This window comes from Coptis chinensis, chromosome 4 (genome assembly GCF_015680905.1).
Source record: "Coptis chinensis isolate HL-2020 chromosome 4, ASM1568090v1, whole genome shotgun sequence".
NCBI classification, from domain to species: domain Eukaryota; kingdom Viridiplantae; phylum Streptophyta; class Magnoliopsida; order Ranunculales; family Ranunculaceae; genus Coptis; species Coptis chinensis.
In genome coordinates this window covers 41,444,896-41,470,753 of record NC_141459.1, presented here as the reverse complement: position 1 = coordinate 41,470,753, position 25,858 = coordinate 41,444,896, and the positions used below count along the sequence as shown (strand labels likewise).

Sequence of the window (25,858 nt, the reverse complement as noted above, 5' to 3'; positions counted from 1 at the left end):
TCTCCCATCCCCATCCCCATCCCATGGGATTACTAGAAATCAGGAGACTAAATAGGAAATCAACCTTTCACAAAACACTAAATTCTCAAGTCAAGTCCTGTCACCAAGGTGGAGGGAAGAGACCCCTAACTTTGTTTTGGCATCATTTGATTCAAACTTATCCTGTCAAAAGTACAATAACATCCATATTATTCCTTTACCGAAATGATTCTGTTAGTATGTGTCCCGTTGTTCCGCCGATTTGAGGAATGATTCTGTTTGTTTTGATGATTTGAGGTTAGTTCTTTCTTCCCCTTTTCATTATCCCCGAAATCTTCAAAGGTCTTCTCTAATAATCCGGCATTCTTGAAGCTTTGTTTTCGGTGCAACAAGAAGCCTTTTTGTGTCATGGGGCTTTTATCCGAACACTAGGCACCTTTGGGGCGCCTTTGGTGGAAATTGTTGCGGGGGTTGTTTGGCTTTAAAAGGAAATCACGAAGTCATCGGTTCCAACACCATTGTCGAATGAGATTATTTTTTGGGCCACTTCATGAGCGATTATATGACTTGCTTGATGCGACCTCTCATTATCCGGACATGATTTTGGCGTGGATATGTTCTCCTCACTATATGGATTATCTCCACACAAGATCGATTCATCCAAAATATATAGCATAACCAAGGATACTCCACTTTAAGGTGAAAATGAATGACCTGAATTCTCCAATTGGTACTTAACCTCCGGTGGGTGTAGACATTGCGATCGCGGTGTGTAGACATTGCGGATCATTCTCATAAACAATCAACCAAAACCAAAATTTCAAACCGTAGATGATCCCGAATTGTTTGTGTCCCTCCATTGTAATTATGTTATGATTGGATAATGGATTTATGTGTTAATGCTATCGCCTCAATTTTGTCACGCGATGGAGTAATTGGTTTCATGCTTTGCTCTACGGAAGGGCCGTGATTGATTTCAAGCCCAAGTGAACCCACTAGATGAGAATGAGGACCATAGCAAAGCAAAGGGACCCCTTGAAGTTCTACACAACCCAGAGGTAGATTTCCTTATTTGGTTCTTTGGATTAGTATATGAGTTTATCTTTTCTCATCCGTTATGTTCTTAATCCCGTCTAGATACATTCAAATTTGCATTCTTTTTGCCATCGTTCGCGAAGGTGATCAACAATCGAGTATGTAATAAAGCTTCCAATAGCATTAAGAAGCGGGATTAGTGTTGAAACTCACTCAACATATTTCAAACAAGATATAAGTTGAGGTTATAGTTGGTTCCCAAGTTGGCGTAGGTTGAATGGGAAGAGAGATGAAGATCAATTGTCAATTGGAACTTGGACAGGTTTTGTACCATCTGATCAGTGTTAGATTGTTATAACAATGGTATTCAGTTTGTGGTACCCTCAAAACTCAAAAAATATCTGTTAAAGAAATCCTTCTCTATATTCTCTTTGAAATCCAACACGCTCTAGCAATCCCCTTCGCGGTATGGTTTGTATGGTTTTTCCGAAGTTACATCAATCGTTTATAGATTTTTTCAATTATGATTTGAAATTGATTAGGCCATTGTGGGAAGGTACTAACAAGATTAACGATTTGTAAGTAACCGAGCAATAATAATTCTCTTCATTGATAATATCCATCTTTAGCTTTGTGAGGAAAGTTGGGAGTCTTTGTTAATTGTAGTAAACTTAGAAAGATGTAACTATTTCTCTATCTTTAAGTTTGTGTGACCCTTCATTTGTCTCACATTGACTTCTCGCTCTTTCACACATTTTACCCTCGCACATTGGTTATACTATTTAGATCATTCATTTTCATCTTTCTTTGTACTGCGTTCTTCGGGTTTGTTATATGTTTTTCAGAATATCATGCATCTATGTCCAAACTTTTTATTGTTGATGTCTACAATGGGTTTAGACTTTACGTGATAGGGGATGTTGTAAAAGATTTGAAAGCCTTAATAGTTTTTTCGTTACTTTTGCCCAACAAGTGGATGAATGGGGCAAGTGCTTATCATGGACGAGACACTCTTCCCGTTTCACAATGTATTTTAATATTTATACCCATTTGGCTGCTTTCATTGTCACAAAATCCTTCAGATAGACCTACACAATAAAACTAGAACATGTAAATTATGCACTATATTCCATGTAATATAGGTCTGACTTATAAAAGTTGGAGTGGAAATATATTATAATACAATTATGAAACGCAACCCGTTCATAGGTTGTTCCACATGACATAGATGGCTATCGGTTTTATAAATCACAATTTATATTGTGTTTTTTCATTAACTATAATTTCTCTTATCTGTAGACCAAGTTAAAATTTACTTGTGTCAAGATTGATGGTTGTGACTTACAAGAAAGTTGGACCATTTGATGAAACTTCCAATCTTCTCCCCATGCTCCAGTTTCTTTCTGTAGAAGAGGATTGTTTATCATGTGTTTGTTAGCATAGGAAATGAAACTTGCTTCATCAAATCAATAACTTCTTTTTCAACGTGTTTAATGTTGTGAGAATGTGTGAAAGTCAACAACTGATAGGGTCTAAAACTCAATGTTGCCTCACCTCATGCAAAATCATCTTTAGCTCTTTCGAAAATATGCTAGACCTACAAGATGTATAAACATCTCTTTGTGCATATTTGTATACATCTCGCTTTTAAAGGTGGAATTTTTAGAATGAATTTATGAATGTTGATCTGACAGAACATTTCATAACAGACATATTACTTTTCCTTCTTATAAGTTTTAGTTTTTCTCTTTATGATTTGTTAAAATTATATGTTTTTTGTTTGAATTGTAGGTCTTTGAGAGTCGTGAAGAACTTATCGGATAAATTTGGAATAATAGGGAAGGAAACTCGTTCCATTATTGTGATCAAGAAATTTGATCATTCTTCAAAGGAAGGACACCCAGGTTGTTCCTTGGTTGTGAAAGGGCTGGGAGTGATGATAAGTGGAAGGTGAGTGTTGAATGTGGTCGCCACAACCACCTGCCGAAGACTAACTTAGGGGGTCATACATATTGGGGTAGGCTAACACCTGAGGAGCAAAAGGTTTTGTTTCAGATGACCTTACGTGGAGTCAAGCCAAAACAGGTTCTTAATGTCATCAAAGAGCGAGATCCAAATAATTCTTCTAAGTTGCAACACATATACAATGCACGTGCCAGATTAAGAAATGTTGAAAAGAATGGAAGATCACAGATGCGACAACTGATGCAATTGATGGATGAGAACGACTACATTGAATGGAATATCTTGCAGAGTTAATAGATGTTGTTGGCTGTTGGTATAAAATTTTACTCCTATGGACAATACAGAAGGCAATCAGTTATGTTTACTCATTGGAAACTGTGAAAATAATGTTGCAGGAGAAGAAATCCGTGTCGTCGAGGCCATTGAACATTGCAGCTGAAAAAGAACGCCTGAGGAGAGAAATGGAGGTGGCTGAGAGCAAGCGGAATAAGGCGGAAGTGGAGAGGATCCAGGGCAGTTTGAAGGAACTGGAGACAATTTCTCGAAAGAGAAAAAGGGATTGGACACCAAGGCTGTGAGGTCGGCGGAAATGAACAAGAAAAAGAGGGCGGTGAACTTCAAAATGGCATCTGAAAATAAGGCAATTAACATGAGATTGAAAGAGGGTGAAGAAGGATATGATCCATTCTCTAGGAGATGGACGAGGTCAAGAAACTATTATGTATCAAACACCGCAGGAGGAGATGAGGTCGCAGCTTTCGCAAATGGGGACGTTGTTCTTTGAATCGGGGATTAGGTGTAGGTAGTGGATCAAGTAGTAGCAGGGGTCACTAGAGTGGCTTGCTTGAGTAACGGCAATGGCAGCTTTGGAAGCAAGAGCCAATGCAGGAAAATTGGTAGATACAAATGCTCCTATTGATCAAGGAACCGTGTCAAACTCCTTGTACGGTTTTCAGCTTGAAATCTCGCTGGATAATTTTGAAGCAGTTGCCGGGATTCCGCAAGGGATATATGGGAAGAAAGCAAAGGATAGAGGCCACCATTGGACGCAAAGTCCCAGAGAATGATGGTAAGAGGCACGCGATCACACTGACGGTTAGTGACGCAGAGGTCTTCTGTGAAGTATGATAACAAGGAAGTATTGTATGAGTGACTTCTACTAGCTCAACTAAACATAAATGAATATCAGTTGTGTTCATTTTAGCCAAACAAGTCCTACAGAAAGTACAGTTTTTCTCTCTACAGCCACCATGTTGTTATGAGTAATCATACAATGATATGCTCTTATCATCGACACGCCACAAGCCCGGCCCACCCTCCACCATCCTCTCGGTGGATCTAAATGCCACCCCCCATACTTGGTCTTTGTGGCTGCTCATTGTCCGGGACAACAACTCTCATGCTTAAATCCCAAAGTCGGACGGTCCGGTCACTTGATCCTCGTAGCAAGTCGCGGTACCATCATGGGCTCACATCCATGCTCAACACCCAACTCGAATTACGACATAGCTCCAACCAAGCTCTTCCCTTCTGCATCATCATATATGTATGTGTGCATCATCGAGGCTGAATAGAGCACACGTGGATGAATAGGAGAGTATGCAAGTGACCTAACAGGCATAAAGTGGCCCTCAAGGTGGTGTAGGAATTTAGCTCGCTTACGTCAAATACAGAAATTGTGCCATCCATGGACCCACATGCTAAATTTCTCCCATCAAGACTCCATGATTGAGAGGACGAACTTGCCACTGCCACCCTTATCGAGAGGGCTTAGATGATTCAGGGGCAGGGATCGACAGAGTCATTAATCAATTGCCAAGTGGCGGTGTCCCACAACTTGACCGATGCACTTCCCCTCCAAAGAATCGCCGCGAGCGATTACCACGAAGGAAATGAAATTGTGACAATGAGTTCGCAAGAGAGAACTACGATAAACATAACGAACATGTTACCTTAGGGGTTGATAAGAGCCCAAAACTGTAGTTTTAACCCTGTAACAATCATACTTTTAGACCAATTATGTGAGTAATAATTAAGAGTTAACACTGATTACGTGTTTTTATGCATTTCAGGTTTCAAAGTCTATTATGTGCAGAAATGTGCCACTTTAGCGAGATAAAGGAGCAAAGGTCGGTTACTAAGTAGTTTCGTGATTAAAGGCCCAGATTCAAGAAGACAAAGCCTTCCTAAAGCCCGATCAAAAGCTGAAAAGTCGACACGGGCTGAAATAGCACACAAGTCAGCAGAACTTCCGAAGGCCGTATCTTTGGACTCAGACCTCGGAATGGGGCCTACCTTATGTCAAAACGACCGGCTCGGAAAGAGCTTTCCAATGGTCCAAGCCTTGACCCAATCAGAGGAGCATAAGTGGACGAAAAGTCTGTGGAAGCCAACTGCAGCTGAAGAGGCCTTTTTGGACTGAAAGAATTGGGTTTTGGGCCTGATTCTCTGGCCCAAAACATGGCTCCAAGCCCATGCACGATTTTTGGATCTGAAAGTATAAAAACCAAAGCTTAGCTCTTTGTTAATGGTAGCTAGTTAGACCTAAAAGAATATAGATAATTCTAGATCTGTTTTCATTAATTAAATTAAGCTTTAGTTCCATTTTCAATTCTTGTTTTAGATTAAGTCTTTGAATCATTGTTCTTGATTGATTAGATAAATAAAATAGTTATTTTAGCAATTTCGAATTGTGTTATTTCAATCTATTAGATCTAGTTTTAATTATTGTTGGTTACCATCTCTTAGTTGTTAATTAGAATTTAATCATTGTGTAGTTTAGATTAGTAAATTTCGAATCTTGATAATATGTGTAGTTTAGATTCATATGGGAATGATTGCGGAATGGTTCAAGGCTAAAACCTCCATTAGAGGGGTTGATGAAGCCTTGATGAAAACTTGGTGGTATAGTGTAGAAGCATTGTAGAATCTATTCCAATCTAGAAGGTCGTGATTCGCCATGAGAATGGGTGGACGACCTCACATGCTAGTTAGTACTCGGTAGAAATGTCATGAACACTAGGGATTAGAACTCAAATTTCTTGCCATAAGAACGTAAGAATCGAGATACAAGAATCTATACTAGGTTATTAAGTTGGATTCGAGGTGGATTCAATTCCCCTCTAATCCTTTATCTAGATTCAAAACAATCATATTTCCATAGCATTCGTAGTTAAATTCAAGTAATCAAATTCAGTAAGTAGTGTTAGTATATCACCTTCATAAAGCTCTCATTGACTTAAGACTGATTAATTAGATTAGAAAACAATTCCATGCTAGAGCACTAGGAGTGGAATGAATTTGTTACTCCACTCTATTTCGATAGAATTGAGAGTAGAAACTTTGATAAATATAGACATGTAAACAGTTTAGTTTTCTTACGTTTTGAGTTCATCGTTCATTTAGTAGGGAAACTATTCAATTTTATCGTTTATCAAATGGCGCCGCTGCCATCTTAGTTGCACTTTAACATTGTTTTCATAGTAGAATTAGTCATTTTTTAAGTCCCACTAAACCCACCTACCCTTGTTTGATTCATACTGTGGTTATTCGTTTCAGCGTTGAAAAATTCGACACAAAAAATTACAGCGGCGATCGCGCTTATAAAGAGGCGCTGCCGCTGCTATAGTTCGGCACGCAGAGCGATCCGCCCTCATACTGAGCGCGACCTGCCCTCATACCAAAAAGCGACCAGCTCACCACTTATCTTGGACAAGGGAGCGACCCGGCTTCTATGCGGCGCTGCGCCTTCTAAACAAAATTTTGCGGATTTCAACAGGTTTTTTTCAAACTTCGATTTTTTAAGTTTTTCAGTGTTCTAACTTGTTATTTACACTGAACACGCGTAAACAAAACGCTATTCATAAGCGAAGCAAGGACGCTATCAGGTATTCCTTTCTTCCATACCTCGATCTCCGGTTAGAGGTTCATACTAAATATCAAGATTGTTTGGATTGTTTTCGTGTTTAGACTTAGACTTGCATGAGATTAAGGTCCGGGTGTGAGAAAAACACCGAGCGTAATTAACCGTCAACAAACAAACATATCGAAAGTATACCAATCACAACACCTCTAACTACTATCCCACCAACCATACCCCGACATAATGGTGAAGAAAAGAGACTCCTCGTCCGACTTCTATAAAGCTTTGGCGATAGCCCTAAATCTTGCATCGTTCTAGCGGACCCGGTGGGGATTTTCGAATTCCCCAAACATATTTAATTTGTTACCCGTTTTCCATGGTTTAGGCCATGAAAAACCTTACCAACACATCGTAGGATTGAACAAGTCCTTACAACATTCCATCATCCTACGGTTGGTGCGGAACAAATTAAACCGGTGGTATTTCCCTTCACCTTAGCCGATAAAGGCGTCTTGGTTAAGCGCCCAAAGCCTAACTCTGTGGACTCGTGGGCTAAACTTGTTCAGCTATTTATGGAACATTTTACCCACCCCTAAAGACGGATGAGATGCTATCCAAGATTCATTTCTTCCACGAACCCTCATGAATCATTTTTCGAGGCTTGGAATCGCTTCACCGACCGCTTATAGAGTGTCCACACCATAACCTAGCAAAAGACACGTTAGTTCGTGCCTTTTTCAAAGGACTTCAACATCACCATAAAGAAGTCCTTGACATAATGAATGGGGGTAGTTTCCTAAGTAAAGGAGCCTCGGTGGGGCTGCAGCGGGGGTAGTTTCCTAAGTAATCCAGGTATCTCAGGGTGGGGTGCTGTTTATAGAGATCATAATGGGGCTTTCCTTGGGGCTGCAGCGGGGGGATTAGGAGTTTCTACCAACTACATGGCGGAGACATATGCAATTGTGGAAGGAGTCACAAAAGCTATAGAAATGGGATGGAGGCATATATGGGTGGAATCAGACTCTTCTGCAGTAGTCCAAGCTTTCCAACAAGGTAATATGCACTGGAGAGTCAGGGCACGATGGCAGCTATTGCAAGCGCAAGCAACATGGATTAATATCACCTCAATCTGGAGGGAAACTAATTTGGGAGCAGATTGCTATGCTAGACATGGAGCAGGGCTAACTAAAGGGCAAAGTGTATGGTGGCAGCCTCGACCTCCATTTCGTGAGACATCTTGAGAACCGTAATACTACGTGACTTTAGATTTACTCACTAAGAACTGTTGTAGTGAGAAGGGTACATGGTTGTTTTATCCTTCTTAGTCCAGTCATATCAGAATGTTCTTATTTTTTCTTCTTGTAACCTTTATTCTTTTAAGTTAATCAATTACCTTTTAGCAAAAAAAAAAGTAAAGGAGCCTCGGAGGCTTACAAATTTTTAGAAGAACAAACTAAACGAAATAACAATTGGGGAGTGATGATATCACCCGCTCTGCTAGTTCTTCTTCAACAGTTAAGGCCACCAGTATGTTTGAGATGAAACCCGATCCAGAACTTAAAAATTTAATCGAATCTCTAACTAAAAAGGTAGAGGCTATTTCTATTCAACAAAAGCCTATTCCCGTCATGAATGTCAACTCCAACCCATGTAATTTCTGTTTGAGTCCTGAGCACCCTGACTCCTATTGTCCTCTCGCCTATGAACAACAACAATTAGAGCAACATAATGTTTGCTCCATTAATAACTATCCTATTCCTAATGCCCCATGGAGACAACATCCCAACTTTAGTTGGCGAAACAATCAACAAGTTACACCTCCAGGGTTTAATAACCAAAATGTTAGGCAAGCAAACAACTATAATCAAGCTCCACCTAGGCAAGGACAGGGACAAGGTCAAGGAAATTATAATAATTATAACAACCAAGCACAACCACGACAAGGTGTAGCACAAGGTCAGAGTAATTATAATAGTTATAATAATAATAGAGGGATCGTTCCGGTTAACAATAGTAACTATCAAAACCCACCTATAAATAATCAACGTGAGATAGTTCCAGTCGCACCACCTGTGACTACTACACCTACACAACCGGACCGTATCGACGCCTTTATATAGGTTACCCAACAACTTTTCCAATCAATGACTCAATCAAATCAACAGATCTTACAATCCATAAATCAGGGCATATAACAATTAGCCCAAGAGAAAGCCCAACCAAAAGGCGTGTTTCCAGGACAAGCTATACCAAACCCTAAAACAACAAACACAGCCTTTGAGGTAAACGGTAATACTAGTACGGAAACGACAATAGTAGGTGACCTGAATGCCATCACCACTCTCCGTTCTGGAAGAGTGGTTGATAACAAAGTAACTATGCCTATAGTTACCCCATCAGTACTCCCTATATCGGATATCGAACTAGATACCGAAGTAGAAACTGAAGAGCCTACCACTGTAGAGGTACCAGTTAAACCACAACCTAAGAAACAGAAAGCCAAGGTTACACATCAAGTCGAGCCATACACTAAATATAGAGCTAAACCACCGTTCCCTCAAAAATTAGCCATGCTAACCAGGGATACAAACTTTGAGGAGATTAGGAACGTTTTCAAGAATCTAACGATAAACTTTCCTTTTCTTGAAGCTATTAAAAAGCTACCTAATCACGCTAAGTTTCTTAAAGAGTTGTGCACTACTAGGCGTAAAACCAACATACCTAAAGACGCCTTTTTAACTGAACAATTCCCAACTTTATCCGAAAATAATGGAATTGTTAAGTACAAGGACCCTAGTCGTCCTACTGTAAAATGCACCTTAGGAGATTCCCACACGATGACCGCTTTATTAGACCTGGGGGCGAGTGTTAACTTACTCCCGTATTACTTGTATAAACAAATAAGTCTACAGGAAATGCAACCTACAAAAATAACGTTGCAATTAGCGGACAGGTCAATTAAGTATCCTAAGGGTGTAATGGAAAACGTGCTTGTTAAGGTTCAGGATTTCTACTATCCTGTTGATTTTGTTATCCTCGATACAGAAGTCGCTAATGACTCTGTACCGATCATCTTAGGTATGCCCCTTTTAGCAACCGCCAACGACTTATTAATTGCCGCGATGGTAAGATGTCCTTATCTTTTGGCCATCTCACGGTTGAGGTAAATGTTTTCAAGATGATGAAACAATTACCGATTCGTCTATAGATGGGGAGGTTAGCATGATCGAGAGCTTAGCTCAAGATTATTTTAACAACACGTTTCACGAAAACAATATGTACAAATTCCTTTCCTTTGGAAAGTCAGATTTTGTAAATGACTCCTACTTAGAGGAAGTCAACACCATCCTTGAGTCCACACAAGTTGTAGACCCTTCGGTTGCTCCTTATAATCGAGTATGAAGACTTGCTACCTAAGCAAGTCTTCATTATCTAAAAAATGAAGACCCCAATTTAAACATCTAGTGATTTTCTTTCCACCCCAATGCTTAAACCCCTTCCCCCAGAGTTAAAATATATACAACTTGATCCGGATGGTAATCATCCGGTAATTATATCTTCTCTGTTATCTAAGGATGAAGAGACACGTTTAATCCGGGTGATTAGGGAACATCGGTCTGTGATTGGTTGGTCCCTAGCTGACATTAAGGGAATTGACCCTAATGTTTGCACTCATTGTATCCATTTGGAGGATGACGCGAAGACTTCTCGCGAACCTCAGCGTCGCTTGAACCCTGCCATGAAAGAGGTGGTTAGGGAAGAGGTTTTACGATTACTCGATGCGGGTATCATATACCCAATCTCTGATAGCGAATGGGTCAGCCCCATTCATGTAGTTCCTAAGAAATCAGGAGTTACCATGGTTCGTAACGGAAAGGGTGACTATGTTGTCACACAAGGTCCTATGAAATGGAGGATCTGTATTGATTACAGACGTTTAAATGCTATGACACTAAAGGATCACTTTCCTTTACCTTTTATAGATCAAAATGCTCGAGCGCCTAGCTGGTCATGCTTTTTATTGTTTTACGGATGGCTACTCGGGCTATTTTCAGATTATTATTGATATTGATGACCAAGAAAAGACTACCTTCACATGTCCCTTTGGAGCGTATGCCTATAAACGAATGCCTTTTGGCCTTTGTAATGCTCCTGGAACCTTCCAAATGGGTGTATGCTTCATATATTTAGTGACATGGTAGAGCACTTTATGGAAGTTTTCATGGATGATTTTTCTATCTATGGAGACTCCTTCACAGACGTTTGTCTAACTTTGTCTAAGGTTTTGACAAGGTGTGAAGAAAAGAGCCTCGTTTTAAACTGGGAAAAGTGTCATTTCATGGTGAAAAGGGCATAGTACTAGGTCACATTGTATCTAGTGATGGCATCGAAGTAGATAAGGCCAAACTAGATAAGATAGCGATTTCTACCTAAACCACGGATTTGTCCGTGATATTAGAGCCTTTCTAGGCCATGCAGGTTTTTATAGGCGATTTATCAAAGACTTCTCAAAAATAGCTAGGCCTTTAACTAATCTGCTTTTGAAAGATGCAATCTTTGATTTTAATTTTAAATGTAAGCAGGCTTTTGAAACTTTAAAAGTCGCCCTAACCTCTGCACCAATTATCTGACCTCGATTGGTCTAAACCTTTCGAACTCATGTGTGATGCTAGTGACTATGCAGGTTGGTGCGCAGTCTTGGGACAAAAACTAGATAATAAGTCCACTGTCATTTATTATGCTAGTAAAACATTAAACGATGCTCAACGAAATTATTCAACTACTGAAAAAGAATTCTTAGCCGTCATTTATGCTTTAGATAAGTTTAGATCCTTATTTGTTTGGTTCTAAAACTTTAGTTTACACGGACCATGCGACATTTTTTAAGTACCTTCTTGCGAAGAAGGATGCTAGCGAGATTAATCGGATGGATCCTTCTCCTGCAAGAGTTCATATTAGAAATATAGGACAAAAAGAGGGTCGAAAACGTAGTTGCCGACCACCTATCTAGACTCACAAACGACGATCGATCGATTCTCGAGTCCATACCGGACTCTTTTCCCCGATGAGCATCAGATGCCATTTTTTCAAGCACCATGGTATCCGACATTGTAAATTATTTAGCGGCTGATGTTATGCCTTATAATTGGTCAAGAAACAAACGTGAAGAAGTTTTTGGCCGAGTTAAGTTATACTCTTTGGGATGAGCCCTACCTTTTTAAGTATTGTGCGGATCGATTATTCGTCGTTGTGTTCCCGGTGGGAATATAATAAAGTTCTATCGTTCGCCATGACAAAGAGTGTGGTGGCCATTTTAGTGGGATGAAAACAGCCGCTAAAGTTCTTCAATGTGGATTTTATTGGCCTACCCTTTTTAAGGATGCCCAAGTGCATTACAAGGCGTGTATTCGTTGCCAACAACTTGGGCTTAATCACGGCGTAATATGATGCCATTAAATCCAATCTTGATAGTAGAAATTTTCGACGTCCCGGGGCATTGATTTCATGGGTCCTTTCCCAGTTTCCCACGGTTTCATTTATATTCTAGTTGCCGTGGACTACGTGTCTAAATGGATAGAGGCCCTAGCTTGCCGCCGTGAGCAATGACCATAAGACCGTTGTATTTTTTTTTATTAAAGAATATATTTTAAATGCGGTTTGGCATTCGAAAGCCATCATTAGTGATGGTGGAACACATTTTGCAATAGAGTTGTTGCATCCCTAGTGAAAAAGTATGGAGTTACACACAAAGTAGCAACTCCTTATCATCCACAAACTAGCGGACAAGTAGAAGTTTCTAATAGGAAAATCAAAAAGATTTTAGAAACAACCGTAAACCCCGATAAGAAAGATCGGTCAAAGCGTCTATCGGATGCCTTATGGGTATAGAACTGCTTTCAAAACTCCTATAGGTATGTCTCCCTTTAGACTTGTATTTGGGAAACTATGTCATTTGCCCGTTGAATTAGAGCACCGTGCTCGTGGGCTATAAAAGCCTTAACTTCAATATTGATGAGGCTGGTGTCAAACATGAAGTTGCAATTGAATGAGCTTGAAGAAATCCGTGAGCGGATTCGCACGATCTCGAAGGATTATAAAGCTAACATGAAACGCGTGTTCATGATAAGCATATCTTGCGCGAAAGAGTCCGTGGTCGGGTCAAAAGGTTTTGCTTTACAACTCTCATCTACATATTTTCCCAGGAAAACTAAAAACCCGTTGGTCTGGCCCCTTTCTGGTTACTGAAGTCGCCCTTTACGGGGCAATCACCTTGGTAAATCCAAACGACAACAGTACCTTTCAAGTTAATGGTTAACGGTTAAAACATTTTCACGAACTTCTGTCCCCTGATGTAGAGAAAGTCCTTTTACAGGACCCTGTCTATGAGGACTGACCCTTGTCATTTGGTGTACTTACTTTCATTTCCATATACTGATAAGTGCACCATTCAGGTAATCGGGCCCTCCCGATGGAGTGTGTGGCTATAAGTACCGGATCCTAAGTCCACAGTTCACATAATTCACGTTTTCCACTTTTGCATGTTTTCTCGGTTTTTGAGTCATGTTCCTCTAATGGGTTGAATTATGTATTTATTGTTTTTCGTGTTTCTTATAATAAACAAATAAAAATAAAATTAAAATTCTTAAAATCATAGAAATAGCAATCCAACAAGTCTTGGGAATCGACTTTTAAATCGACCACGCGTTGTAAACAAATTTTGTGTTTAAAAATTCGTTTGGGGGTGGGCAGTCGATCTTTCCATCGAGATTGCTCGAACTTTCCATTGGTTTTGTTTAGGCACATTACTTGTAGTTCAATTGGGTTGACATAATCTAAACTTAGATTTCCTTCGTTCGCATAACTTACGTCACATACGCACTTCGAGGCGTTCTTCCACCCTCTTATACGTCACCCATGGTTGGAATTGAGTGTTTTATGGATCGTTGGATTGGAAATTCTCTACTGATCATTTCCATAACTCATTCGCCAAAATCGGGCTAGTAACGAAGCGGCAAATTGAGTTTGAATTTGCGCGAAAAATCGGAAATTTCGGAATTCAAATTGGGCTTGGGCCCAAACCGCACGCACGACGGTGCGTCACCTTCCTTCCCAAACCGCACGCACAGTGTTTCCACTTTCATCCCACCGGTTACAAGTTAAATAAAATTTTGGAAACCAAAATAAAAAAATAAATATAGAGAGAGGGAAGAAAACCTAACTACACCTACACCAAGGAAATCAAATCCACCTAAATCTTCTCTAAACAATCATCACCACCAACCCAACTTCGAAAAACAGCCAACAATTATAGTTTCCACCACCACCACCACCGCGCCACCAACGCCGTTTTAGTAGTTTTCTTCAAAACTCGCCTCCCCACAGTCTACAAACCATTAGTAGTCTAAGAAATTTCAATGGCGCTTACGACGTAGAATTTTGCGGAACACGCGTTTGCTTCCCGGCCAGTTTCACGCCATTTTATTTACGGAGATGTTCAAGAGACATTGGAACGGATTTGTTGTACTCAACCGAGGAGTTCTATCACTATGATTTGGTAGAACAGTTTTATAAAAGCGAGAATTGGAAGGGATAGGATTTTCATAAAGTTAGGAGGAACGCGGAGAGAAGTAACGAGAGGCGGTTGTTAGTCGAACTGTTAGGAATTACGCTTTGAAAGCAACCTAGTAATGACAATTTAGGAATCCGATTAGATTGGAGTTCCCGCTTTGATGAAGGATACTTGTCGTGGAGGGTGAATACAATCCGACATCCCATTCGTCCATGGACCACCCGAGAACCAATCAACCGGTCAGTAGCTCGGTGGATTGGTAGGAACATCCTCGGGAAAGACAAAGTCGATGATATCGCCCGCAATATCCGCGACGTTCTCCGGATTTTGCAAACAAAGAAGTATAATTTCTGCATCCTTGATTTAATGTTTAATGTGATTCGAGGAGTGGGGAAGAGTTTAGCCTCTTCCCGTGATTGATCACTAAGATCATGCTCTCCTTTAGAGCTGCCGCAAGATCTGCTCCTATTAAGATCAAATTGCATTCTAATGCAAGTATCTATCTGGATTGCATCCAAGAGACTTGGCGTTGTCGAAGAAAAAATGGATGAGTCGGAGGATGAAAGGGAAGATATGACATGTCCGGATGAAGATGCATTAGAGAAGTGTAATTCTAATGTAGAACGCATGCAAGTGTTGCAAACTGCCTTGCGGTGCGTTTATGGTATTTGTGGAGATATCCGAAATAGACAGATAGTAGTTCAAAAGAAGCAAGGGAACCTTCAGAGGAGATTTGAAATGCTCGAAGGGGTTCTCGACGGGCGATATCTTGTCTAACATGGAGACTATCCACAGCAACAACAAACCCAAGATGCGATACTTGCGATCTTGAGATGGAAGCCCAACGCTTGTTCGAATAGAGATGCTGCGACGCATGCCACCCGTGGAGGACTCTGTTTCAGCCGAGTCCGACAGGCATGAGCGTCGTCGCCGAAGGACAGATGGTTCAAGTCATTCTCCATCCCAGAGCCAATCTCCATCTCAGGGTCCATCATCATCACAAAACTAGGTGTTCACCCCAGTTGGAGTTCGCTGTTATTTCATAATTTCGTTTTATTAGAAGGATTTTAATTCAGTAGTTAAATTTAAATAGTAATGTGTTTATTTAATGTTGTTTGGATTTAAATTTTATTTTTAATATAATTGGTTAATCTCGAGTACTGCTTGTTTTTATCATTAATCCCACCTTCCCGACTTGTTTGGGGGTGGAAATATTTATACCAAGCATAAGTCGTTATATGATCATATGCTGTAAGTTGTCTTGGAGGGAAGGTTGATAATTTGGCTGATATCGACATATCTATGACTTGTGTGGTGATAGCATGAAATCTACGAGAGTTTAGAAGTTACTATTCTAAATCCAAGATGAAAGATACCGGATTTTAGAAAATCATGGAAATGGTTTGTTTCCGTTTTCGGTTTTGGAATTTTCCTATTTCCGGAAATAGCCTTCAAACAATTTGGGAACTTCCCGATTCATTTTGGTAGCTCAGAACCTATTTAAACTCCTTTCTTTCTATACTAACAAACCACACTACATCCCACCATCATCCAAGACCTTCCACTCCAAGTTTTTCTTTCTTTTTGCTCCAAACTCGGTTTTCAAATTTCTTCCGAGCGCTGCGCCCTTTACATTTTCGAAAAATTTTGTCAGAGCGCGACCCGCGCCCTCCTTGAGCGCGACCCGCGTCCAAAACACTGTAATTCTAAAACCCACGAGCGACCGCTTCTATGTGAGCACCAGCGCCACCGCTTTTGTTAACGAAAAATTGAATTTTCGGGACGGTCATTCCAGGATTTTGTGGAGCTATTCAAAGAGTTATTGTGATGACATCTCCTATAGTCATACCTGAACAGTCCTTCAAAGATGTGTTGGGCACCGAGACCTATGGACATTGGTTCCGACAAAGAATCCTGCAGTTAGGATGGCGTCATCTACTGGTAAGTGATGACAATTCATATTCACCACAGCTTATTGCTTATTTCTACGACCATGTTAAATTCTATTGTAATCAGGATGGAGAACAAGAATTCTCTGTCGTAGTCGAGGACACGACATATCAATTCAATAAAAATGTGGTCGCTCTAGTTTCAGGATTACCAATACCTGATCTTGTTTACACATGGGCGTATATGACCGATAATGCATATCTTTATGATTATACATATTTCCATGAGTATTATGGGGGAGGGGTATTTCGAGTAATGGAACCAGGGGCGATATAGCATTGCCCTTGGTAGCCTTTCCTAAACGTAAACGTAGGCACCACCATGTTATTCATCCCGATGAATATTTTGGGGAATGGCGAGTTCATTTTAAACAAGATCTAGCTTTGGCTGGTGACATTTTCCTCGCTTTAGATGAGGGACGTCGCCGATATGACATTCCCCGAGTTTTAGTCGCTAGTCTTAAGAGAGCCCAAAGCATGAGGGATAAGTATCTTCTTATGCCTATTTTGGTAAGCCGCATCATGCGTAGTTGTTTTACGTGATTCGTGCACAATTCACGATTTGAAAAGGGTTGAAGTCATGAGACCCACCAATCGGGTAGTTCGCTTCGTTAGCAAGATAATGACTTCGCCGGGATGGCGGTGCAGCCTCATTTGGTTGCCCTGTACATCCCATCAGACATGATAACACTTAACAGGTTAGCATTAGTAGATGATAACTGGCGGCAAGCTTGGCAAATTACAATGGACTGGCAAGATGTGAAGGAACCTCGTCTCACTAATGAGGAAGAGGATGCTTAAAAGGGAGATATGGTAAGTTTTAGTTTCAGTTAGTGTCCGCTTATGTCCCAAGCAATTTAATTACGTTAACCCCATAATGGGTGGAACTCTTTATAGAGTTCGCGTCGGTTTTTATTTTCTATATTAGTATGTTCTAACCTTGTTTTGCGGATGTTCGAATTTCACAGCGTTTCCATGGTATTTTTCCTACCCTATTTATTTACAATACTTTGAGGACAAAGCATGATTCTTGTTTGGGGGGGGGGGCATAGAAACACGTGTAATTAAGGCATCTGTTAGGATATAGATATGTATAATATGCATTTGTTTTCTAGTTAAAATTTTTAAAATTCAAAAATATAAATAAATAAGTTATGCTATACACTTAGGAATATTGGTATTGTTTTCTTTCTCTATGCTCTTAACAATCTAGAAGTGTCACTTAGCTTTTCCATCAGAATAATTGTTAGAAACTTAGGTTAATATGTAGGTAATAATCTCTGCATCTATCTATAAATATATTACATGAGTATCTATGATTGTTAGCAGTAAGTTTCTGAAATCTAGGCTAGAGTACTTATTCTACAAATCCTGTGAGAATATAGCCGAAAGCCGTATATGAGCGAAACATTTGAGAAATGACACAAGGGAGAAGTAAAATCCGGATAGAGATATCACACGTCCACTTGCTTGATCACTATGACATATCCTAAGCGAGAATTTAGGCCCTCTTTGGATCGATATAGCTAGAAATTCAAACCTATGAATTATTTTCCGCTAGTAAGCCCCCTCGAGCCTTTCTTTAGCCTTCCATAAACCACAATTCCTTTACCCGCTACAAAACAAAAACAAAATAAAAAATAAATCAACCTACCCAATTTAGAATAAGTCCGAGAATAGAATGAGTGAAGAAAGAAGAAGAGAAAAACACGTGTAAACAAAAATTAGTTAGTTGCTGAGGAAAAAGAAAAGAAGTTTCCATGCAAGGAAAAGAAAAAAAAAATAGAAATAAATAAAAACTCCAAAAATAGAATAAAAGGGAGTCAAAAGCCAAAGAAAAGAAAAAGAAAAATATGGCTAAGGATGGAAACAAAGTATAGAAGCAAAAGAAAATAACAAGGTTTTCTCTAAGTTACATAATATGAAGACTCTATTATCTCAGACTTGTCCTTTTGAATATCCATTTCCTTCCTTCTTAAACCATCTCCTAATCCCCGCAACACCTAAGAAAGACCTCTAGCTCAATTAGGAATAGGTTAGTGTGATAGTAAGTGGCAGGTGTGTTTGATCGACTCCGGCTTCCTTGTTGTCATTGAGATTGTAAGGTAAAGTGTGCCCACCGCGACAATGGAGTAAATATGAAACTTGAGTGGAAAAATCATAGTGGTTTTTGTCTTGACATTTATGTGAGGACCTACTTAAGGACGCTATTCCAAGTTTTCAGAAACGAACCTGCTAGGCATTTCATAGTATTACTCATAGTATATATATTTGTATCATAGATGATTGATTATTATGCATATATTAGTTTAGGTTTGTGACTTGGTTATTCTTATTCAATTGCTAGTGAGATGTATAGATAGTTGAGACATGAATGAGGAAACAATAGTTTTATTTCTTAGTCGTTGTAGTATAGTTGAAGTTTATGAGTACCTTCACTGGAAAACTCTCACGAGGCTATAACTCGTTCACTAGGGAATTCCTAGTGGTTTAAGGCCTTGTTGCATATGGTCAATGCAATCGCACTCAGCGAAACGAGAGTAGATAAAACTCCATTTTTGGTCACTTATTCTAATTTCTCATCTTTGCTTGAGGACAAGCAAAATGCTGTTTGGGGGTGGTTTGATAAGAGCCCAAAACTGTAGTTTTAACCCTGTAACAGTCATACTTTTAGACCAATTATGTGAGTAATAATTAAGAGTTAACACTGATTACATGTTTTTATGCATTTCAAGTTTCAAAGTCCATTATGTGCAGAAATGTGCCACTTTAGCGAGATAAAGGAGCAAAGGTCGGTTACTAAGTAGTTCCGTGATTAAAGGCCCAGATTCAAGAAGACAAAGCCTTCCTAAAGCCCGGTCAAAAGCTGAAAAGTCGACACGGGCTGAAACAGCACACAAGTCAGCAGAACTTCTGAAGGCCGTATCTTTGGACTCAGACCTCGAAATGGGGCCTACCTTATGTCAAAACGACCGACTCGGAAAGAGCTTTCCAATTGTCCGAGCCTTGACCCAATCAAAGGAGCAGAAGTGGACAAAAAGTTTGTGGAAGCCAACTGCAGCTGAAGAGTCCTTTTTGACTGAAAGAATTGGGTTTTGGGCCTAATTCTCTAGCCCAAAACATGGCTCCAAGCCCATGCACGATTTTTGGATCTGAAAGTATAAAAACCAAAGCTTAGCTCTTTGTTAATGGTAGCTAGTTAGACCTAAAATAATATAGATAATTCTAGATCTGTTTTCATTAATTAAATTAAGCTTTAGTTCCATTTTCAATTCTTGTTTTAGATTAAGTCTTTGAATCATTGTTCTTGATTGATTAGATAAATAAAATAGTTGTTTTAGCAATTTCGAATTGTGTTGTTTCAATCTATTAGATCTAGTTTTAATTATTGTTGGTTACCATCTCTTAGTTGTTAATTAGAATTTAATCATTGTTTAGTTTAGATTAGTAAATTTCGAATCTTGATAATATGTGTAGTTTAGATTCATATGGGAATGATTGCGGAATGATTCAAGGCTAAAACCTCCATTAGGGGTTGATGAAGCCTTGATGAAAACTTGGTGGTATAGTGTAGAAGCATTGTAGAATCTATTCCAATCTAGAAGGTTAAGTGATTCGCCATGAGAATGGGTGGACGACCTCACATGCTAGTTAGTACTCGGTAGAAATGCCATGAACACTAGGGATTAGAACTCGAATTTCTTGCCGTAAGAACGTAAGAATCGAGATACAAGAATCTATACTAGGTTATTAAGTTGGATTCGAGGTGGATTCAATTCCCCTCTAATCCTTTATCTAGATTCAAAACAATCATATTTTCATAGCATTCGTAGTTAAATTCAAGTAATCAAATTCAGTAAGTAGTGTTAGTATATCACCTTCGTAAAGCTCTCATTGACTTAAGACTGATTAATTAGATTAGAAAACAATTCCATGCTAGAGCACTAGGAGTGGAACGAATTTGTTACTCCACTCTATTTCGATAGAATTGAGAGTAGAAACTTTGATAAATATAGACACGTAAACAGTTTAGTTTTCTTACGTTTTGAGTTCATCGTTCATTTAGTAGGGAAACTATTCAATTTTATCGTTTATCAGGGGTTTGATTAGCAACGTAGATATTTAATGGGATTCACTATACACAGGTGATAGCAAGAATGCAAATGCAGTTAATGGTTAGATTGATACTTATCATGTAGGTTCCTTTTCTTAGTCATGGGAACAATATATCCATAAAAGCAAGTATAGAAAACAAAGTGACGAACAGTAATGGTTTAGGAGTTCACAGAGATTGAGAGTACTAACATTCATCCAATACTTCACAGGAGCTGTGGGCAACTGCACATACATATTTCAGGATGTCTTTTAATGCTTAAACGAACAAGGCACGACAACTTAAAGGGACAGACTATGGTTTCTGGATTTCTCAATGTATATGTGACGAGCAACTCTTCCCTAAAGCTAACACATCCACAACATCACTACAAACAAAACATGATCACAACTGTTTTCTGTTTCATTTCTTTTCTTTTTTCGACTGGTAAAACATGATCACAACTTCAACGGAATACCTTATGTTAAGAACCTAAGTTATTCATCTGGGCATATCGAATTAAAATAATGATATTGTTGTTACTATTAATAATGCAATTCTTCCTTTTCCAGAGTGACAAACACGTAGTGGGTGCCATATTTCTTCAGTCATAATACAAACCGATACTTTATAATTGGTCAGAATTCATCAAAATATTCAGATCATCTTTGCTTTTGCGTAATATTTATTAGTTATTGCCACAGCATACTTCAGTGAAGCATAAAGAAGACAGCATGCATATTTAAGGATAATCTCACTAACTTCCACGCAAACCACAAAAACAACAACATTGAACGTGTAAAAGGAAAGATATTTTTTTAACCAATCAAGCTTTACAGCATCAAAGTAAATGCAAGGATAGGCCTAAGGAGCGAGTTTGTCTTATTCACATCATGATGAGTTACTCTGTCAAAGTTTCTATGCCAGAATTCTTTACTCACATTAACGAACCTTCTCCTTATGCGCTAATGAACTGGGTATAGCTAGGAGGAACCAAAAGTAAAAAAAAAAAACTAAATGTCTTCATCACCAAACCCATAGGCTACCCTCTCTAAAGCATCAAACACGGGCTTAGCTCAACACAAGAGTTGACAGCATTCTAGGGACAGGTGCCTAAATCCGTTCATGGAATCAGGAAGCTTACCCAAGAACCCAAATAGCCAGAAAACTTCTCGATCCAATCAAATAAAAAATTGTACACAACTATATAGTGTGAATACATAATTACTTGACTTTAACAGCCATACTGACATCAATAGAAAAATGTTGTTTGAGTTCTCAGAAAAATTACCTAAATTCTTGCTACTATATACCTTAATCAAAATTTGGGAGTTGATACACAAGAAACAAAACTGGAAGGTTGAGGCAATGATTCAAGCGTCAAAAAACATAATTGTTCTTCCCTTGAAAGACGTCTAGGGGATGGAGATTGCAGATCGAAACTATCCCCATATAGTTCACCGCTCACTTGGCCTCAAATTAACAGCTACTACAAATTTTTAATCAGGGTTCACTCTCCAACTTTGTATCATACAACAAGGTATGTACGCCTAAATGGTACACTCCCACTTAATGTAAATTTCAAGGTCATAGTTCATGGGTATCCGTACATCTTATATATAAAATAGGAAGCATTTGAAAAGAAAATCATATAATTGGTAACAAAACTGAAGCGAGAAAATAACCATTAAGGAAACCGACTAAATAAGAGTGTGGAAATGTCAGTACTTTAAGGACTCATAAAAAGGGTTGCATCCATACTTTACTTATCCTCAATCATATAACAACTGTTTTTCCACCTTTTGTAAAGAATATCATACACTTCTTTCTTTCTTTCTGAAGCAAGGATGATCACTTTCCCAACCTACTACTACATACCTATCCCCGATACCGTTACTACGTTAACATAATATCGTTTCGGACTTTAAAACAATAAAACATACCCGAAAGGAGTTTTTTTTCTATCATGGCAGAAAAATAGTGCATCAAAGTACCAAAACAAGAAGAAAAACGAGTGGAAGGGAAGAATTTGGATGTAGTAGTGATGGAGACTGAAGAATTTGATGTCAAACCCAGGATTACTACTTCTCCACAGCTCAAAATTGTGAGTATACGCATACTTTATATGTCTATATGTATGAATTTGCTATTTGTTTTACTGCTTAATTCTAAACTTGGATTGGATAACATTGCATGACTTTGTGATTTTGTTGTATTTGTCACAAGCTGAATTGTAATTGTGAATGTGTGATAGAGAGGCAGAGCACAATAATATAGGTCATAGTGACTAAATAGCTAACTTTGATTTACTTTGTTAAATAATTCTCGAACCCTACTGGTTGCTCATAGTATTGTGGTTTCTTATTGTTAATCGTCTGTTTGTTAATGTAGGAGCAAGTTGGAATGTCGCACCTAGAAGTATCGCCATGTGTGACACCTCAGGCTCAGGGCACAACCTTAAGGCTAGGCTCTACGACAAGGGGGAAAGAGATTGTTGGAAAGCCTTATTACAGCTGAAGTGTTGCACCAGTGAGAGAATCCATCCTGTTTTGAAATTAGCACAAGGTACATTACCCAGGATTAGTTCTTACCCTATTACTGGAGCAAATCAGAAATGAGACAAGTGGAGTAATGTTTAGCAAGTTCAGCAAAGGGTCAATGACTGCAGCAAATAAGAAATGAGCCAACTAGAAGAATGTAAAACCTCAAGCCAAGTTCATCAACATAGAGAAGCTTTCTTGATAAAATAAAGTTTTTTTGATACTACAACAGGAAGTGTATATGTTATGTGGTGTGTTTCCGCGTGATACCCAATAAATTTGTAAAGATTTTCTTTTCTTTGGCTGTGTTGTGTTTTTTTTTACTGCTTCTGGTGAATTTCTTTGGTTGAGTGAAGGGGTTCTTTGCATTTATGATTTTTTTTCAATTTCTACCATTGTTGAAAATGTTAGAATGTACATCGCAATAAATTTGAACAGAGTTAGAAAGTCACTTCAATAAAAGGCCACATATCAATGGACTCCTACTTATGTTGACGCACATATTCTGCTTTAGAAAGACAATCCAAATTTGGAAATAAACATCATGACTGAATTAGAGTTTTCATAAAAGATGAGTTTAACTGAACTTCTAAAATCATATCACAATAGATCCTTATAAATTTAACAACACAACTTCCCGTATACGACAATTCAGTAGCATAAGGTAAAAAAAAACTTTTTATACTGACAATTTTTATACAGCTTATCATAATAAGTATCGTAGTGAATATTGTTTTAAAACTTACACAATTTTTATTTTCTTTTGCAGATTATTAATAAGAGATAAAATCATCTATGAGGTAATTTCATAATCTACCATGGTATTTATTCGCTGTATTTGTTCTTAACAATAGAAATAATAGTGCATGTTTTACAACCTAATACGGTTAAAACCCTAATTCGAATAATAAGAAAAAAATAGTTCAGTATCATATTCATATTTTATGTTATATATGAATCAAATTTTATATTAATTGTGACTAAAATTCTATAAAATAATGCAGGTAAACCACATGGATAGCATAGATGTTGATGAAAATAGTTTCAACTGCAATGGAATGGTGATTACTCAAAAATTAAGTGATCCATGGATTATAATTGAGCAAAACAGACTCTGTTACTACAGGATACACAAGAATAATATTTATTATGAAGACTACAAAGGATTGACAGATGAAGTGGAAAATAAAGTCCAGGGAGATCGTTTAGAAAAAAAAGAAGAAAAGAAGAATTTAGATGAATAATTTGGAGAAGAAGATAAAATACTGATGAAAAGGAGCAAATAAAAAGTTGTGATAGAAGACTTACCTTTCGGAACATATTAATTAAGTTCTTTTGTAACCACTACTTCTTCTAAGCTCTTTTCTTGCATTCAGAACTCTTATTGTTTCAACTACATTGCAAAGAATAGGGCTTACAAACAAATAAATAATGTGATGTTAGAGGACTAAGGATAAACATGAAACTTCCGATTTTCAGTAATTCATTGTTACAACATAAACAGACAAAAAACATTTTCGATTTCACATGGTTCAGATGGTAACATCACAAATAATAGAACATGTTAATTCGTCATCCATGAGAATAGGATTTAATCCACATAGGTAAGCAATTGTTGAAACCATAATCTCTTCAACTCATGTCTAATCAAATAATGGCCCTCTAACTAACCATGGAGAAAATATCAGATAACCAATTAATTTGACATAATCGCAGGTCGGAGTACTACAATTTAATATCTTAGAGAATATGGACTCCAGAAAACACAAAGGATCCAGCAATCTGGACAGAATCGACACCAAAAGTTTTATCTAGACTATACGATGAGTACTATGACTGAACATTTGAGAAACCGTCAAGCCAAACTATTATGGCTTTACCAGAATGTGTCTTTACTTTCATATATCTATTGTAACCATCACAATAAAAGGAACGATTTAGATTAAACATGTCAATTGAATGAATGGTTGGATTTACAATGGGGCACTGGAATTACGAGTTATCAATTTGATCTAGACTACTTTGGTGTCCTAAGAATCTTGGGGAGGACCATGCATCAAGCCGGAATTATCACGCATGTCTATTACTTAATGTTTAAGAATGATCACACCAAGAGATTTGGTAGGGGGATGCCTGGTGGAGTATTTGCACTAAATACTATATAGAGTGGGCCAAACTTGGATTGGTCCGGCCTTTACCATACTAAAAACAATTCTATTTTATATAGTTATATTCGTTTCTAATTTAGATAAGTATTGCTTAATTCAACTTCTACATACGATCTGTTTCTAATTTAGATAAGTATTGCTTAATTCAACTTCTACATATGGTACAAGTCCAAAACAGGTATACTTCTAAAACTAGAATAAGACATTTGGAACTTATAAATATAACACAACAATGCCTCGAGTAATATAATTTTCAGAAAACTATAGAGCTACTACAGAGAAAAGGTACACATGACAATAATTTCTTTTTCAATCTTATTAGATTTTTTAATAGTATTAGTAACCATGTGTTATTTTAATCCATGAATTCAGCATAAATAATACATCTGTTCATGCATACATAGCAAACAGTTGAATATTCATCATAATTGTGATAAGAAATGTAATTCTAATAGCTATATATATTGTAACAGAACATTATGACTGGAAAATTGAATTTTTTCGATGAGGTGAATGACTTCGAGCATGCATAAGCAGAATGTGGGAAGCTGTTAATCTACAGGACAAGACACAATCATATGGTCTACACATGCTGCTACTTGACGAAAAGGTAGAACAGACTAAAAAAAATGACTTCTTTTATATCAAAAAACTTTTTGAATTTTAATCCACTAATATTACATTGTGCAGTCGAATC

General features: G+C 38.2%; 1 pseudogene; it reads right to left on the bottom strand.

Annotated features, from left to right (window-relative positions):
• Positions 1-4,235: 4,235 nt before the first annotated feature.
• LOC147503532 (WD repeat-containing protein VIP3 pseudogene) lies at positions 4,236-21,698 on the bottom strand (annotated as a pseudogene).
• Between the last annotated feature and the right edge of the window lie 4,160 nt (positions 21,699-25,858).